Source organism: Balaenoptera ricei, chromosome 7 (genome assembly GCF_028023285.1).
Source record: "Balaenoptera ricei isolate mBalRic1 chromosome 7, mBalRic1.hap2, whole genome shotgun sequence".
Classification (NCBI taxonomy): domain Eukaryota; kingdom Metazoa; phylum Chordata; class Mammalia; order Artiodactyla; family Balaenopteridae; genus Balaenoptera; species Balaenoptera ricei.
Genome location: NC_082645.1, coordinates 19,397,698 through 19,412,579, shown reverse-complemented (window position 1 = coordinate 19,412,579; position 14,882 = coordinate 19,397,698).

The following is a 14,882-nucleotide window of genomic DNA, read 5'->3' as shown; positions in this document are numbered from 1 at the left end:
CACTTGGACTCAGTTAGGAATAGTGACTTACACCGAGAGAAACCTTCTCCTCCGCCTTCCTTCTGGGAACTCATACCTCCCCGCCCTCTACCTCAAGCAGGAAGTCGAGGTGAGATCCAACCTGAGCAAAGAGCACAATTCCTCACGTTACACTGGCAGGCCCTTGGAATATGCAGTGCCAACTCGGTTTTCCTCAGGCCTTCACTCGGTTAAGGATCTTGCCACACGTAGAAGCCTGTGCAATAAAACTTGTTTAGCCAAGGGCCCAGTGTGTCGCGATGGTCTCCCTTGGCCGTTCCAATTCTGCAAGTACTTAGGTTGGGTGTTAACTAGGTTAGGTGGCCCTGCTTAGAAAACCAGCGTTTCCCCCTTTGGAAATCTGGATACTCGTGGCCTCGGAGTTGTTTCCGAATCCCTAAATATGCCCAGCTTCTACTCACTGCAGGCACACCTGGGGAGGAAACCAGTATGTTCCCCAGACAAACAGGGTGCTTGCGCATTCAGAGGGGAGCGAATCTGTGGCCCACGTTCGTTCTGGGAAATCGCAAGGTGACCGCTAGCATCCGCGAACAAAAGCAGTCTTATCCCCTTTCGAAAGCTGGATTCTTGCGGCCTAGAACCTGTGTGCAAAAGTGTGGAATTGCCCAGCTCCTATTCACTGCAGGCACGCTTGCGAGGGAAACGAGTATTTTGCCCAGAGAAATCAGGTGCTTTCAATTCTTAGGGGGAGCTAATCCCACAGCCCTCGTTCGTTCTGGGAAACCACAAGACGACCACTAGTCTCATCGTAAGGACCAATCTTTCCCCCTGGCAAGCTCTGCGTGCAGCAGTTTCCATGAGGTCTTGGTCGTGGTTCAGCTTCAATGGAACACGAGTAGACCTTTCAGGTCTCCTAGGGCTCTGGCATCCGCACCGTTGCCCGTGTAAATACACTGAGTACCCCAAGTGTCCTCTCTGCATGCTGATCAACAGACAGCCTTGTAGGCCCTTCGGAACACTTCTTGGCATGCAGAATCCAGGGCGACACACTGCTCCCTTCCTTGGAGAACCAGGTTGACACAGCTTACAAATACCTCGGGAATATATTCCCAGCCGGTCTAATGGGCTGGGCAACTTTGACTCAGTGCAGAAGAGTGACGTGCCATGAGAGACACCCTCTGCCCAGCGTTCCTTCTGGGAACTCATAGCTGCCGGCCCTCTACATCATGCAGGAATTGGATGTGACATCCAACCTGGTCACAGACCACAATTCACCACATTACACTGGTAGGCCTCTGGAAGAGGCAGTGCCAAAAAGGCCTTCCTCAGGCCTTCTATTGGTTAGGGAACTTGCGACACTTAGACACCTGCTCATTAAAATTGATTCAGCAAAGGGCCCTGTGTGTCGCGTGTGTCTGCCTTCGCACCTCAAAGACTGCCGGTACTTAGGTTGCCTGTTAACTAGCATAGGAGGCCCTGCGTAGAAAAGCAGTCTCTTCCCGTTTGGAAAGCTGCATCCTTGCGGCAACAGAGCTGTGTTCAAAACCCTGAAAAGGCCCAGCGTCTATTCAGTGCAGCAACGCCTTGGGAGGAAAACACTAATTTCCACAGAGGAACTGGGTGCTTGCAATCCTTGTGGGGAGCTAATCCTGCCACCCTCGTTCTTTCGGGGAAACCGCAAGGTGACCACTAGGCTCCCCGTAAGTTCCCCTTTTGCCAACGGGCATGTTGGGCATACAGCAGTCTCCATGAAGTGTTCGTCGTTGTGCTGCATACATGCAACTCGAGGATGCCTTTCAGGACGCAATGGGCTCTCGCGTCCGCACTGTGTCCCGTGCAACTACACTGAGTACGCCAAGTCTCCTCTCTGCCTGCTGAGCAACAGACAGCCGTGTAGGCCCTTCGGAACACTTCTTGGCCTGCAGAGTCCAACGCGACACACTGTTCTCTTCCTTCGAAACCTAGGTTGCCATAGCTTGCAAAGAGCACTGGAACACAGTCCTACACGGTCTCATGTGCTGGGCCACTTGGACTCAGTTAGGAATAGTGACTTACACCGAGAGAAACCTTCTCCTCCGCCTTCCTTCTGGGAACTCATACCTCCCCGCCCTCTACCTCAAGCAGGAAGTCGAGGTGAGATCCAACCTGAGCAAAGAGCACAATTCCTCACGTTACACTGGCAGGCCCTTGGAATATGCAGTGCCAACTCGGTTTTCCTCAGGCCTTCACTCGGTTAAGGATCTTGCCACACGTAGAAGCCTGTGCAATAAAACTTGTTTAGCCAAGGGCCCAGTGTGTCGCGATGGTCTCCCTTGGCCGTTCCAATTCTGCAAGTACTTAGGTTGGGTGTTAACTAGGTTAGGTGGCCCTGCTTAGAAAACCAGCGTTTCCCCCTTTGGAAATCTGGATACTCGTGGCCTCGGAGTTGTTTCCGAATCCCTAAATATGCCCAGCTTCTACTCACTGCAGGCACACCTGGGGAGGAAACCAGTATGTTCCCCAGACAAACAGGGTGCTTGCGCATTCAGAGGGGAGCGAATCTGTGGCCCACGTTCGTTCTGGGAAATCGCAAGGTGGCCGCTAGCATCCGCGAACAAAAGCAGTCTTATCCCCTTTCGAAAGCTGGATTCTTGCGGCCTAGAACCTGTGTGCAAAAGTGTGGAATTGCCCAGCTCCTATTCACTGCAGGCACGCTTGCGAGGGAAACGAGTATTTTGCCCAGAGAAATCAGGTGCTTTCAATTCTTAGGGGGAGCTAATCCCACAGCCCTCGTTCGTTCTGGGAAACCACAAGACGACCACTAGTCTCATCGTAAGGACCAATCTTTCCCCCTGGCAAGCTCTGCGTGCAGCAGTTTCCATGAGGTCTTTGTCGTGGTTCAGCTTCAATGGAACACGAGTAGACCTTTCAGGTCTCCTAGGGCTCTGGCATCCGCACCGTTGCCCGTGTAAATACACTGAGTACCCCAAGTGTCCTCTCTGCATGCTGATCAACAGACAGCCTTGTAGGCCCTTCGGAACACTTCTTGGCATGCAGAATCCAGGGCGACACACTGCTCCCTTCCTTGGAGAACCAGGTTGACACAGCTTACAAATACCTCGGGAATATATTCCCAGCCGGTCTAATGGGCTGGGCAACTTTGACTCAGTGCAGAAGAGTGACGTGCCATGAGAGACACCCTCTGCCCAGCGTTCCTTCTGGGAACTCATAGCTGCCGGCCCTCTACATCATGCAGGAATTGGATGTGACATCCAACCTGGTCAAAGACCACAATTCACCACATTACACTGGTAGGCCTCTGGAAGAGGCAGTGCCAAAAAGGCCTTCCTCGGGCCTTCTATTGGTTAGGGAACTTGCGACACTTAGACACCTGCTCATTAAAATTGATTCAGCAAAGGGCCCTGTGTGTCGCGTGTGTCTGCCTTCGCACCTCAAAGACTGCCGGTACTTAGGTTGCCTGTTAACTAGCATAGGAGGCCCTGCGTAGAAAAGCAGTCTCTTCCCGTTTGGAAAGCTGCATCCTTGCGGCAACAGAGCTGTGTTCAAAACCCTGAAAAGACCCAGCGTCTATTCAGTGCAGCAACGCCTCGGGAGGAAAACACTAATTTCCACAGAGGAACTGGGTGCTTGCAATCCTTGTGGGGAGCTAATCCTGCCACCCTCGTTCTTTCGGGGAAACTGCAAGGTGACCACTAGGCTCCCCGTAAGTTCCCCTTTTGCCAACGGGCATGTTGGGCATACAGCAGTCTCCATGAAGTGTTCGTCGTTGTGCTGCATACATGCAACTCGAGGATGCCTTTCAGGACGCAATGGGCTCTCGCGTCCGCACTGTGTCCCGTGCAACTACACTGAGTACGCCAAGTCTCCTCTCTGCCTGCTGAGCAACAGACAGCCGTGTAGGCCCTTCGGAACACTTCTTGGCCTGCAGAGTCCAACGCGACACACTGTTCTCTTCCTTCGAAACCTAGGTTGCCATAGCTTGCAAAGAGCACTGGAACACAGTCCTACACGGTCTCATGTGCTGGGCCACTTGGACTCAGTTAGGAATAGTGACTTACACCGAGAGAAACCTTCTCCTCCGCCTTCCTTCTGGGAACTCATACCTCCCCGCCCTCTACCTCAAGCAGGAAGTCGAGGTGAGATCCAACCTGAGCAAAGAGCACAATTCCTCACGTTACACTGGCAGGCCCTTGGAATATGCAGTGCCAACTCGGTTTTCCTCAGGCCTTCACTCGGTTAAGGATCTTGCCACACGTAGAAGCCTGTGCAATAAAACTTGTTTAGCCAAGGGCCCAGTGTGTCGCGATGGTCTCCCTTGGCCGTTCCAATTCTGCAAGTACTTAGGTTGGGTGTTAACTAGGTTAGGTGGCCCTGCTTAGAAAACCAGCGTTTCCCCCTTTGGAAATCTGGATACTCGTGGCCTCGGAGTTGTTTCTGAATCCCTAAATATGCCCAGCTTCTACTCACTGCAGGCACACCTGGGGAGGAAACCAGTATGTTCCCCAGACAAACAGGGTGCTTGCGCATTCAGAGGGGAGCGAATCTGTGGCCCACGTTCGTTCTGGGAAATCGCAAGGTGGCCGCTAGCATCCGCGAACAAAAGCAGTCTTATCCCCTTTCGAAAGCTGGATTCTTGCGGCCTAGAACCTGTGTGCAAAAGTGTGGAATTGCCCAGCTCCTATTCACTGCAGGCACGCTTGCGAGGGAAACGAGTATTTTGCCCAGAGAAATCAGGTGCTTTCAATTCTTAGGGGGAGCTAATCCCACAGCCCTCGTTCGTTCTGGGAAACCACAAGACGACCACTAGTCTCATCGTAAGGACCAATCTTTCCCCCTGGCAAGCTCTGCGTGCAGCAGTTTCCATGAGGTCTTGGTCGTGGTTCAGCTTCAATGGAACACGAGTAGACCTTTCAGGTCTCCTAGGGCTCTGGCATCCACACCGTTGCCCGTGTGTACCCCAAGTGTCCTCTCTGCATGCTGATCAACAGACAGCCTTGTAGGCCCTTCGGAACACTTCTTGGCATGCAGAATCCAGGGCGACACACTGCTCCCTTCCTTGGAGAACCAGGTTGACACAGCTTACAAATACCTCGGGAATATATTCCCAGCCGGTCTAATGGGCTGGGCAACTTTGACTCAGTGCAGAAGAGTGACGTGCCATGAGAGACACCCTCTGCCCAGCGTTCCTTCTGGGAACTCATAGCTGCCGGCCCTCTACATCATGCAGGAATTGGATGTGACATCCAACCTGGTCAAAGACCACAATTCACCACATTACACTGGTAGGCCTCTGGAAGAGGCAGTGCCAAAAAGGCCTTCCTCGGGCCTTCTATTGGTTAGGGAACTTGCGACACTTAGACACCTGCTCATTAAAATTGATTCAGCAAAGGGCCCTGTGTGTCGCGTGTGTCTGCCTTCGCACCTCAAAGACTGCCGGTACTTAGGTTGCCTGTTAACTAGCATAGGAGGCCCTGCGTAGAAAAGCAGTCTCTTCCCGTTTGGAAAGCTGCATCCTTGCGGCAACAGAGCTGTGTTCAAAACCCTGAAAAGACCCAGCGTCTATTCAGTGCAGCAACGCCTTGGGAGGAAAACACTAATTTCCACAGAGGAACTGGGTGCTTGCAATCCTTGTGGGGAGCTAATCCTGCCACCCTCGTTCTTTCGGGGAAACCGCAAGGTGACCACTAGGCTCCCCGTAAGTTCCCCTTTTGCCAACGGGCATGTTGGGCATACAGCAGTCTCCATGAAGTGTTCGTCGTTGTGCTGCATACATGCAACTCGAGGATGCCTTTCAGGACGCAATGGGCTCTCGCGTCCGCACTGTGTCCCGTGCAACTACACTGAGTACGCCAAGTCTCCTCTCTGCCTGCTGAGCAACAGACAGCCGTGTAGGCCCTTCGGAACACTTCTTGGCCTGCAGAGTCCAACGCGACACACTGTTCTCTTCCTTCGAAACCTAGGTTGCCATAGCTTGCAAAGAGCACTGGAACACAGTCCTACACGGTCTCATGTGCTGGGCCACTTGGACTCAGTTAGGAATAGTGACTTACACCGAGAGAAACCTTCTCCTCCGCCTTCCTTCTGGGAACTCATACCTCCCCGCCCTCTACCTCAAGCAGGAAGTCGAGGTGAGATCCAACCTGAGCAAAGAGCACAATTCCTCACGTTACACTGGCAGGCCCTTGGAATATGCAGTGCCAACTCGGTTTTCCTCAGGCCTTCACTCGGTTAAGGATCTTGCCACACGTAGAAGCCTGTGCAATAAAACTTGTTTAGCCAAGGGCCCAGTGTGTCGCGATGGTCTCCCTTGGCCGTTCCAATTCTGCAAGTACTTAGGTTGGGTGTTAACTAGGTTAGGTGGCCCTGCTTAGAAAACCAGCGTTTCCCCCTTTGGAAATCTGGATACTCGTGGCCTCGGAGTTGTTTCCGAATCCCTAAATATGCCCAGCTTCTACTCACTGCAGGCACACCTGGGGAAGAAACCAGTATGTTCCCCAGACAAACAGGGTGCTTGCGCATTCAGAGGGGAGCGAATCTGTGGCCCACGTTCGTTCTGGGAAATCGCAAGGTGGCCGCTAGCATCCGCGAACAAAAGCAGTCTTATCCCCTTTCGAAAGCTGGATTCTTGCGGCCTAGAACCTGTGTGCAAAAGTGTGGAATTGCCCAGCTCCTATTCACTGCAGGCACGCTTGCGAGGGAAACGAGTATTTTGCCCAGAGAAATCAGGTGCTTTCAATTCTTAGGGGGAGCTAATCCCACAGCCCTCGTTCGTTCTGGGAAACCACAAGACGACCACTAGTCTCATCGTAAGGACCAATCTTTCCCCCTGGCAAGCTCTGCGTGCAGCAGTTTCCATGAGGTCTTTGTCGTGGTTCAGCTTCAATGGAACACGAGTAGACCTTTCAGGTCTCCTAGGGCTCTGGCATCCGCACCGTTGCCCGTGTAAATACACTGAGTACCCCAAGTGTCCTCTCTGCATGCTGATCAACAGACAGCCTTGTAGGCCCTTCGGAACACTTCTTGGCATGCAGAATCCAGGGCGACACACTGCTCCCTTCCTTGGAGAACCAGGTTGACACAGCTTACAAATACCTCGGGAATATATTCCCAGCCGGTCTAATGGGCTGGGCAACTTTGACTCAATGCAGAAGAGTGACGTGCCATGAGAGACACCCTCTGCCCAGCGTTCCTTCTGGGAACTCATAGCTGCCGGCCCTCTACATCATGCAGGAATTGGATGTGACATCCAACCTGGTCACAGACCACAATTCACCACATTACACTGGTAGGCCTCTGGAAGAGGCAGTGCCAAAAAGGCCTTCCTCAGGCCTTCTATTGGTTAGGGAACTTGCGACACTTAGACACCTGCTCATTAAAATTGATTCAGCAAAGGGCCCTGTGTGTCGCGTGTGTCTGCCTTCGCACCTCAAAGACTGCCGGTACTTAGGTTGCCTGTTAACTAGCATAGGAGGCCCTGCGTAGAAAAGCAGTCTCTTCCCGTTTGGAAAGCTGCATCCTTGCGGCAACAGAGCTGTGTTCAAAACCCTGAAAAGACCCAGCGTCTATTCAGTGCAGCAACGCCTCGGGAGGAAAACACTAATTTCCACAGAGGAACTGGGTGCTTGCAATCCTTGTGGGGAGCTAATCCTGCCACCCTCGTTCTTTCGGGGAAACCGCAAGGTGACCACTAGGCTCCCCGTAAGTTCCCCTTTTGCCAACGGGCATGTTGGGCATACAGCAGTCTCCATGAAGTGTTCGTCGTTGTGCTGCATACATGCAACTCGAGGATGCCTTTCAGGACGCAATGGGCTCTCGCGTCCGCACTGTGTCCCGTGCAACTACACTGAGTACGCCAAGTCTCCTCTCTGCCTGCTGAGCAACAGACAGCCGTGTAGGCCCTTCGGAACACTTCTTGGCCTGCAGAGTCCAACGCGACACACTGTTCTCTTCCTTCGAAACCTAGGTTGCCATAGCTTGCAAAGAGCACTGGAACACAGTCCTACACGGTCTCATGTGCTGGGCCACTTGGACTCAGTTAGGAATAGTGACTTACACCGAGAGAAACCTTCTCCTCCGCCTTCCTTCTGGGAACTCATACCTCCCCGCCCTCTACCTCAAGCAGGAAGTCGAGGTGAGATCCAACCTGAGCAAAGAGCACAATTCCTCACGTTACACTGGCAGGCCCTTGGAATATGCAGTGCCAACTCGGTTTTCCTCAGGCCTTCACTCGGTTAAGGATCTTGCCACACGTAGAAGCCTGTGCAATAAAACTTGTTTAGCCAAGGGCCCAGTGTGTCGCGATGGTCTCCCTTGGCCGTTCCAATTCTGCAAGTACTTAGGTTGGGTGTTAACTAGGTTAGGTGGCCCTGCTTAGAAAACCAGCGTTTCCCCCTTTGGAAATCTGGATACTCGTGGCCTCGGAGTTGTTTCTGAATCCCTAAATATGCCCAGCTTCTACTCACTGCAGGCACACCTGGGGAAGAAACCAGTATGTTCCCCAGACAAACAGGGTGCTTGCGCATTCAGAGGGGAGCGAATCTGTGGCCCACGTTCGTTCTGGGAAATCGCAAGGTGGCCGCTAGCATCCGCGAACAAAAGCAGTCTTATCCCCTTTCGAAAGCTGGATTCTTGCGGCCTAGAACCTGTGTGCAAAAGTGTGGAATTGCCCAGCTCCTATTCACTGCAGGCACGCTTGCGAGGGAAACGAGTATTTTGCCCAGAGAAATCAGGTGCTTTCAATTCTTAGGGGGAGCTAATCCCACAGCCCTCGTTCGTTCTGGGAAACCACAAGACGACCACTAGTCTCATCGTAAGGACCAATCTTTCCCCCTGGCAAGCTCTGCGTGCAGCAGTTTCCATGAGGTCTTTGTCGTGGTTCAGCTTCAATGGAACACGAGTAGACCTTTCAGGTCTCCTAGGGCTCTGGCATCCGCACCGTTGCCCGTGTAAATACACTGAGTACCCCAAGTGTCCTCTCTGCATGCTGATCAACAGACAGCCTTGTAGGCCCTTCGGAACACTTCTTGGCATGCAGAATCCAGGGCGACACACTGCTCCCTTCCTTGGAGAACCAGGTTGACACAGCTTACAAATACCTCGGGAATATATTCCCAGCCGGTCTAATGGGCTGGGCAACTTTGACTCAGTGCAGAAGAGTGACGTGCCATGAGAGACACCCTCTGCCCAGCGTTCCTTCTGGGAACTCATAGCTGCCGGCCCTCTACATCATGCAGGAATTGGATGTGACATCCAACCTGGTCACAGACCACAATTCACCACATTACACTGGTAGGCCTCTGGAAGAGGCAGTGCCAAAAAGGCCTTCCTCGGGCCTTCTATTGGTTAGGGAACTTGCGACACTTAGACACCTGCTCATTAAAATTGATTCAGCAAAGGGCCCTGTGTGTCGCGTGTGTCTGCCTTCGCACCTCAAAGACTGCCGGTACTTAGGTTGCCTGTTAACTAGCATAGGAGGCCCTGCGTAGAAAAGCAGTCTCTTCCCGTTTGGAAAGCTGCATCCTTGCGGCAACAGAGCTGTGTTCAAAACCCTGAAAAGACCCAGCGTCTATTCAGTGCAGCAACGCCTCGGGAGGAAAACACTAATTTCCACAGAGGAACTGGGTGCTTGCAATCCTTGTGGGGAGCTAATCCTGCCACCCTCGTTCTTTCGGGGAAACCGCAAGGTGACCACTAGGCTCCCCGTAAGTTCCCCTTTTGCCAACGGGCATGTTGGGCATACAGCAGTCTCCATGAAGTGTTCGTCGTTGTGCTGCATACATGCAACTCGAGGATGCCTTTCAGGACGCAATGGGCTCTCGCGTCCGCACTGTGTCCCGTGCAACTACACTGAGTACGCCAAGTCTCCTCTCTGCCTGCTGAGCAACAGACAGCCGTGTAGGCCCTTCGGAACACTTCTTGGCCTGCAGAGTCCAACGCGACACACTGTTCTCTTCCTTCGAAACCTAGGTTGCCATAGCTTGCAAAGAGCACTGGAACACAGTCCTACACGGTCTCATGTGCTGGGCCACTTGGACTCAGTTAGGAATAGTGACTTACACCGAGAGAAACCTTCTCCTCCGCCTTCCTTCTGGGAACTCATACCTCCCCGCCCTCTACCTCAAGCAGGAAGTCGAGGTGAGATCCAACCTGAGCAAAGAGCACAATTCCTCACGTTACACTGGCAGGCCCTTGGAATATGCAGTGCCAACTCGGTTTTCCTCAGGCCTTCACTCGGTTAAGGATCTTGCCACACGTAGAAGCCTGTGCAATAAAACTTGTTTAGCCAAGGGCCCAGTGTGTCGCGATGGTCTCCCTTGGCCGTTCCAATTCTGCAAGTACTTAGGTTGGGTGTTAACTAGGTTAGGTGGCCCTGCTTAGAAAACCAGCGTTTCCCCCTTTGGAAATCTGGATACTCGTGGCCTCGGAGTTGTTTCTGAATCCCTAAATATGCCCAGCTTCTACTCACTGCAGGCACACCTGGGGAAGAAACCAGTATGTTCCCCAGACAAACAGGGTGCTTGCGCATTCAGAGGGGAGCGAATCTGTGGCCCACGTTCGTTCTGGGAAATCGCAAGGTGGCCGCTAGCATCCGCGAACAAAAGCAGTCTTATCCCCTTTCGAAAGCTGGATTCTTGCGGCCTAGAACCTGTGTGCAAAAGTGTGGAATTGCCCAGCTCCTATTCACTGCAGGCACGCTTGCGAGGGAAACGAGTATTTTGCCCAGAGAAATCAGGTGCTTTCAATTCTTAGGGGGAGCTAATCCCACAGCCCTCGTTCGTTCTGGGAAACCACAAGACGACCACTAGTCTCATCGTAAGGACCAATCTTTCCCCCTGGCAAGCTCTGCGTGCAGCAGTTTCCATGAGGTCTTTGTCGTGGTTCAGCTTCAATGGAACACGAGTAGACCTTTCAGGTCTCCTAGGGCTCTGGCATCCGCACCGTTGCCCGTGTAAATACACTGAGTACCCCAAGTGTCCTCTCTGCATGCTGATCAACAGACAGCCTTGTAGGCCCTTCGGAACACTTCTTGGCATGCAGAATCCAGGGCGACACACTGCTCCCTTCCTTGGAGAACCAGGTTGACACAGCTTACAAATACCTCGGGAATATATTCCCAGCCGGTCTAATGGGCTGGGCAACTTTGACTCAATGCAGAAGAGTGACGTGCCATGAGAGACACCCTCTGCCCAGCGTTCCTTCTGGGAACTCATAGCTGCCGGCCCTCTACATCATGCAGGAATTGGATGTGACATCCAACCTGGTCACAGACCACAATTCACCACATTACACTGGTAGGCCTCTGGAAGAGGCAGTGCCAAAAAGGCCTTCCTCAGGCCTTCTATTGGTTAGGGAACTTGCGACACTTAGACACCTGCTCATTAAAATTGATTCAGCAAAGGGCCCTGTGTGTCGCGTGTGTCTGCCTTCGCACCTCAAAGACTGCCGGTACTTAGGTTGCCTGTTAACTAGCATAGGAGGCCCTGCGTAGAAAAGCAGTCTCTTCCCGTTTGGAAAGCTGCATCCTTGCGGCAACAGAGCTGTGTTCAAAACCCTGAAAAGGCCCAGCGTCTATTCAGTGCAGCAACGCCTCGGGAGGAAAACACTAATTTCCACAGAGGAACTGGGTGCTTGCAATCCTTGTGGGGAGCTAATCCTGCCACCCTCGTTCTTTCGGGGAAACCGCAAGGTGACCACTAGGCTCCCCGTAAGTTCCCCTTTTGCCAACGGGCATGTTGGGCATACAGCAGTCTCCATGAAGTGTTCGTCGTTGTGCTGCATACATGCAACTCGAGGATGCCTTTCAGGACGCAATGGGCTCTCGCGTCCGCACTGTGTCCCGTGCAACTACACTGAGTACGCCAAGTCTCCTCTCTGCCTGCTGAGCAACAGACAGCCGTGTAGGCCCTTCGGAACACTTCTTGGCCTGCAGAGTCCAACGCGACACACTGTTCTCTTCCTTCGAAACCTAGGTTGCCATAGCTTGCAAAGAGCACTGGAACACAGTCCTACACGGTCTCATGTGCTGGGCCACTTGGACTCAGTTAGGAATAGTGACTTACACCGAGAGAAACCTTCTCCTCCGCCTTCCTTCTGGGAACTCATACCTCCCCGCCCTCTACCTCAAGCAGGAAGTCGAGGTGAGATCCAACCTGAGCAAAGAGCACAATTCCTCACGTTACACTGGCAGGCCCTTGGAATATGCAGTGCCAACTCGGTTTTCCTCAGGCCTTCACTCGGTTAAGGATCTTGCCACACGTAGAAGCCTGTGCAATAAAACTTGTTTAGCCAAGGGCCCAGTGTGTCGCGATGGTCTCCCTTGGCCGTTCCAATTCTGCAAGTACTTAGGTTGGGTGTTAACTAGGTTAGGTGGCCCTGCTTAGAAAACCAGCGTTTCCCCCTTTGGAAATCTGGATACTCGTGGCCTCGGAGTTGTTTCTGAATCCCTAAATATGCCCAGCTTCTACTCACTGCAGGCACACCTGGGGAGGAAACCAGTATGTTCCCCAGACAAACAGGGTGCTTGCGCATTCAGAGGGGAGCGAATCTGTGGCCCACGTTCGTTCTGGGAAATCGCAAGGTGGCCGCTAGCATCCGCGAACAAAAGCAGTCTTATCCCCTTTCGAAAGCTGGATTCTTGCGGCCTAGAACCTGTGTGCAAAAGTGTGGAATTGCCCAGCTCCTATTCACTGCAGGCACGCTTGCGAGGGAAACGAGTATTTTGCCCAGAGAAATCAGGTGCTTTCAATTCTTAGGGGGAGCTAATCCCACAGCCCTCGTTCGTTCTGGGAAACCACAAGACGACCACTAGTCTCATCGTAAGGACCAATCTTTCCCCCTGGCAAGCTCTGCGTGCAGCAGTTTCCATGAGGTCTTTGTCGTGGTTCAGCTTCAATGGAACACGAGTAGACCTTTCAGGTCTCCTAGGGCTCTGGCATCCGCACCGTTGCCCGTGTAAATACACTGAGTACCCCAAGTGTCCTCTCTGCATGCTGATCAACAGACAGCCTTGTAGGCCCTTCGGAACACTTCTTGGCATGCAGAATCCAGGGCGACACACTGCTCCCTTCCTTGGAGAACCAGGTTGACACAGCTTACAAATACCTCGGGAATATATTCCCAGCCGGTCTAATGGGCTGGGCAACTTTGACTCAGTGCAGAAGAGTGACGTGCCATGAGAGACACCCTCTGCCCAGCGTTCCTTCTGGGAACTCATAGCTGCCGGCCCTCTACATCATGCAGGAATTGGATGTGACATCCAACCTGGTCAAAGACCACAATTCACCACATTACACTGGTAGGCCTCTGGAAGAGGCAGTGCCAAAAAGGCCTTCCTCAGGCCTTCTATTGGTTAGGGAACTTGCGACACTTAGACACCTGCTCATTAAAATTGATTCAGCAAAGGGCCCTGTGTGTCGCGTGTGTCTGCCTTCGCACCTCAAAGACTGCCGGTACTTAGGTTGCCTGTTAACTAGCATAGGAGGCCCTGCGTAGAAAAGCAGTCTCTTCCCGTTTGGAAAGCTGCATCCTTGCGGCAACAGAGCTGTGTTCAAAACCCTGAAAAGGCCCAGCGTCTATTCAGTGCAGCAACGCCTTGGGAGGAAAACACTAATTTCCACAGAGGAACTGGGTGCTTGCAATCCTTGTGGGGAGCTAATCCTGCCACCCTCGTTCTTTCGGGGAAACCGCAAGGTGACCACTAGGCTCCCCGTAAGTTCCCCTTTTGCCAACGGGCATGTTGGGCATACAGCAGTCTCCATGAAGTGTTCGTCGTTGTGCTGCATACATGCAACTCGAGGATGCCTTTCAGGACGCAATGGGCTCTCGCGTCCGCACTGTGTCCCGTGCAACTACACTGAGTACGCCAAGTCTCCTCTCTGCCTGCTGAGCAACAGACAGCCGTGTAGGCCCTTCGGAACACTTCTTGGCCTGCAGAGTCCAACGCGACACACTGTTCTCTTCCTTCGAAACCTAGGTTGCCATAGCTTGCAAAGAGCACTGGAACACAGTCCTACACGGTCTCATGTGCTGGGCCACTTGGACTCAGTTAGGAATAGTGACTTACACCGAGAGAAACCTTCTCCTCCGCCTTCCTTCTGGGAACTCATACCTCCCCGCCCTCTACCTCAAGCAGGAAGTCGAGGTGAGATCCAACCTGAGCAAAGAGCACAATTCCTCACGTTACACTGGCAGGCCCTTGGAATATGCAGTGCCAACTCGGTTTTCCTCAGGCCTTCACTCGGTTAAGGATCTTGCCACACGTAGAAGCCTGTGCAATAAAACTTGTTTAGCCAAGGGCCCAGTGTGTCGCGATGGTCTCCCTTGGCCGTTCCAATTCTGCAAGTACTTAGGTTGGGTGTTAACTAGGTTAGGTGGCCCTGCTTAGAAAACCAGCGTTTCCCCCTTTGGAAATCTGGATACTCGTGGCCTCGGAGTTGTTTCCGAATCCCTAAATATGCCCAGCTTCTACTCACTGCAGGCACACCTGGGGAGGAAACCAGTATGTTCCCCAGACAAACAGGGTGCTTGCGCATTCAGAGGGGAGCGAATCTGTGGCCCACGTTCGTTCTGGGAAATCGCAAGGTGGCCGCTAGCATCCGCGAACAAAAGCAGTCTTATCCCCTTTCGAAAGCTGGATTCTTGCGGCCTAGAACCTGTGTGCAAAAGTGTGGAATTGCCCAGCTCCTATTCACTGCAGGCACGCTTGCGAGGGAAACGAGTATTTTGCCCAGAGAAATCAGGTGCTTTCAATTCTTAGGGGGAGCTAATCCCACAGCCCTCGTTCGTTCTGGGAAACCACAAGACGACCACTAGTCTCATCGTAAGGACCAATCTTTCCCCCTGGCAAGCTCTGCGTGCAGCAGTTTCCATGAGGTCTTGGTCGTGGTTCAGCTTCAATGGAACAC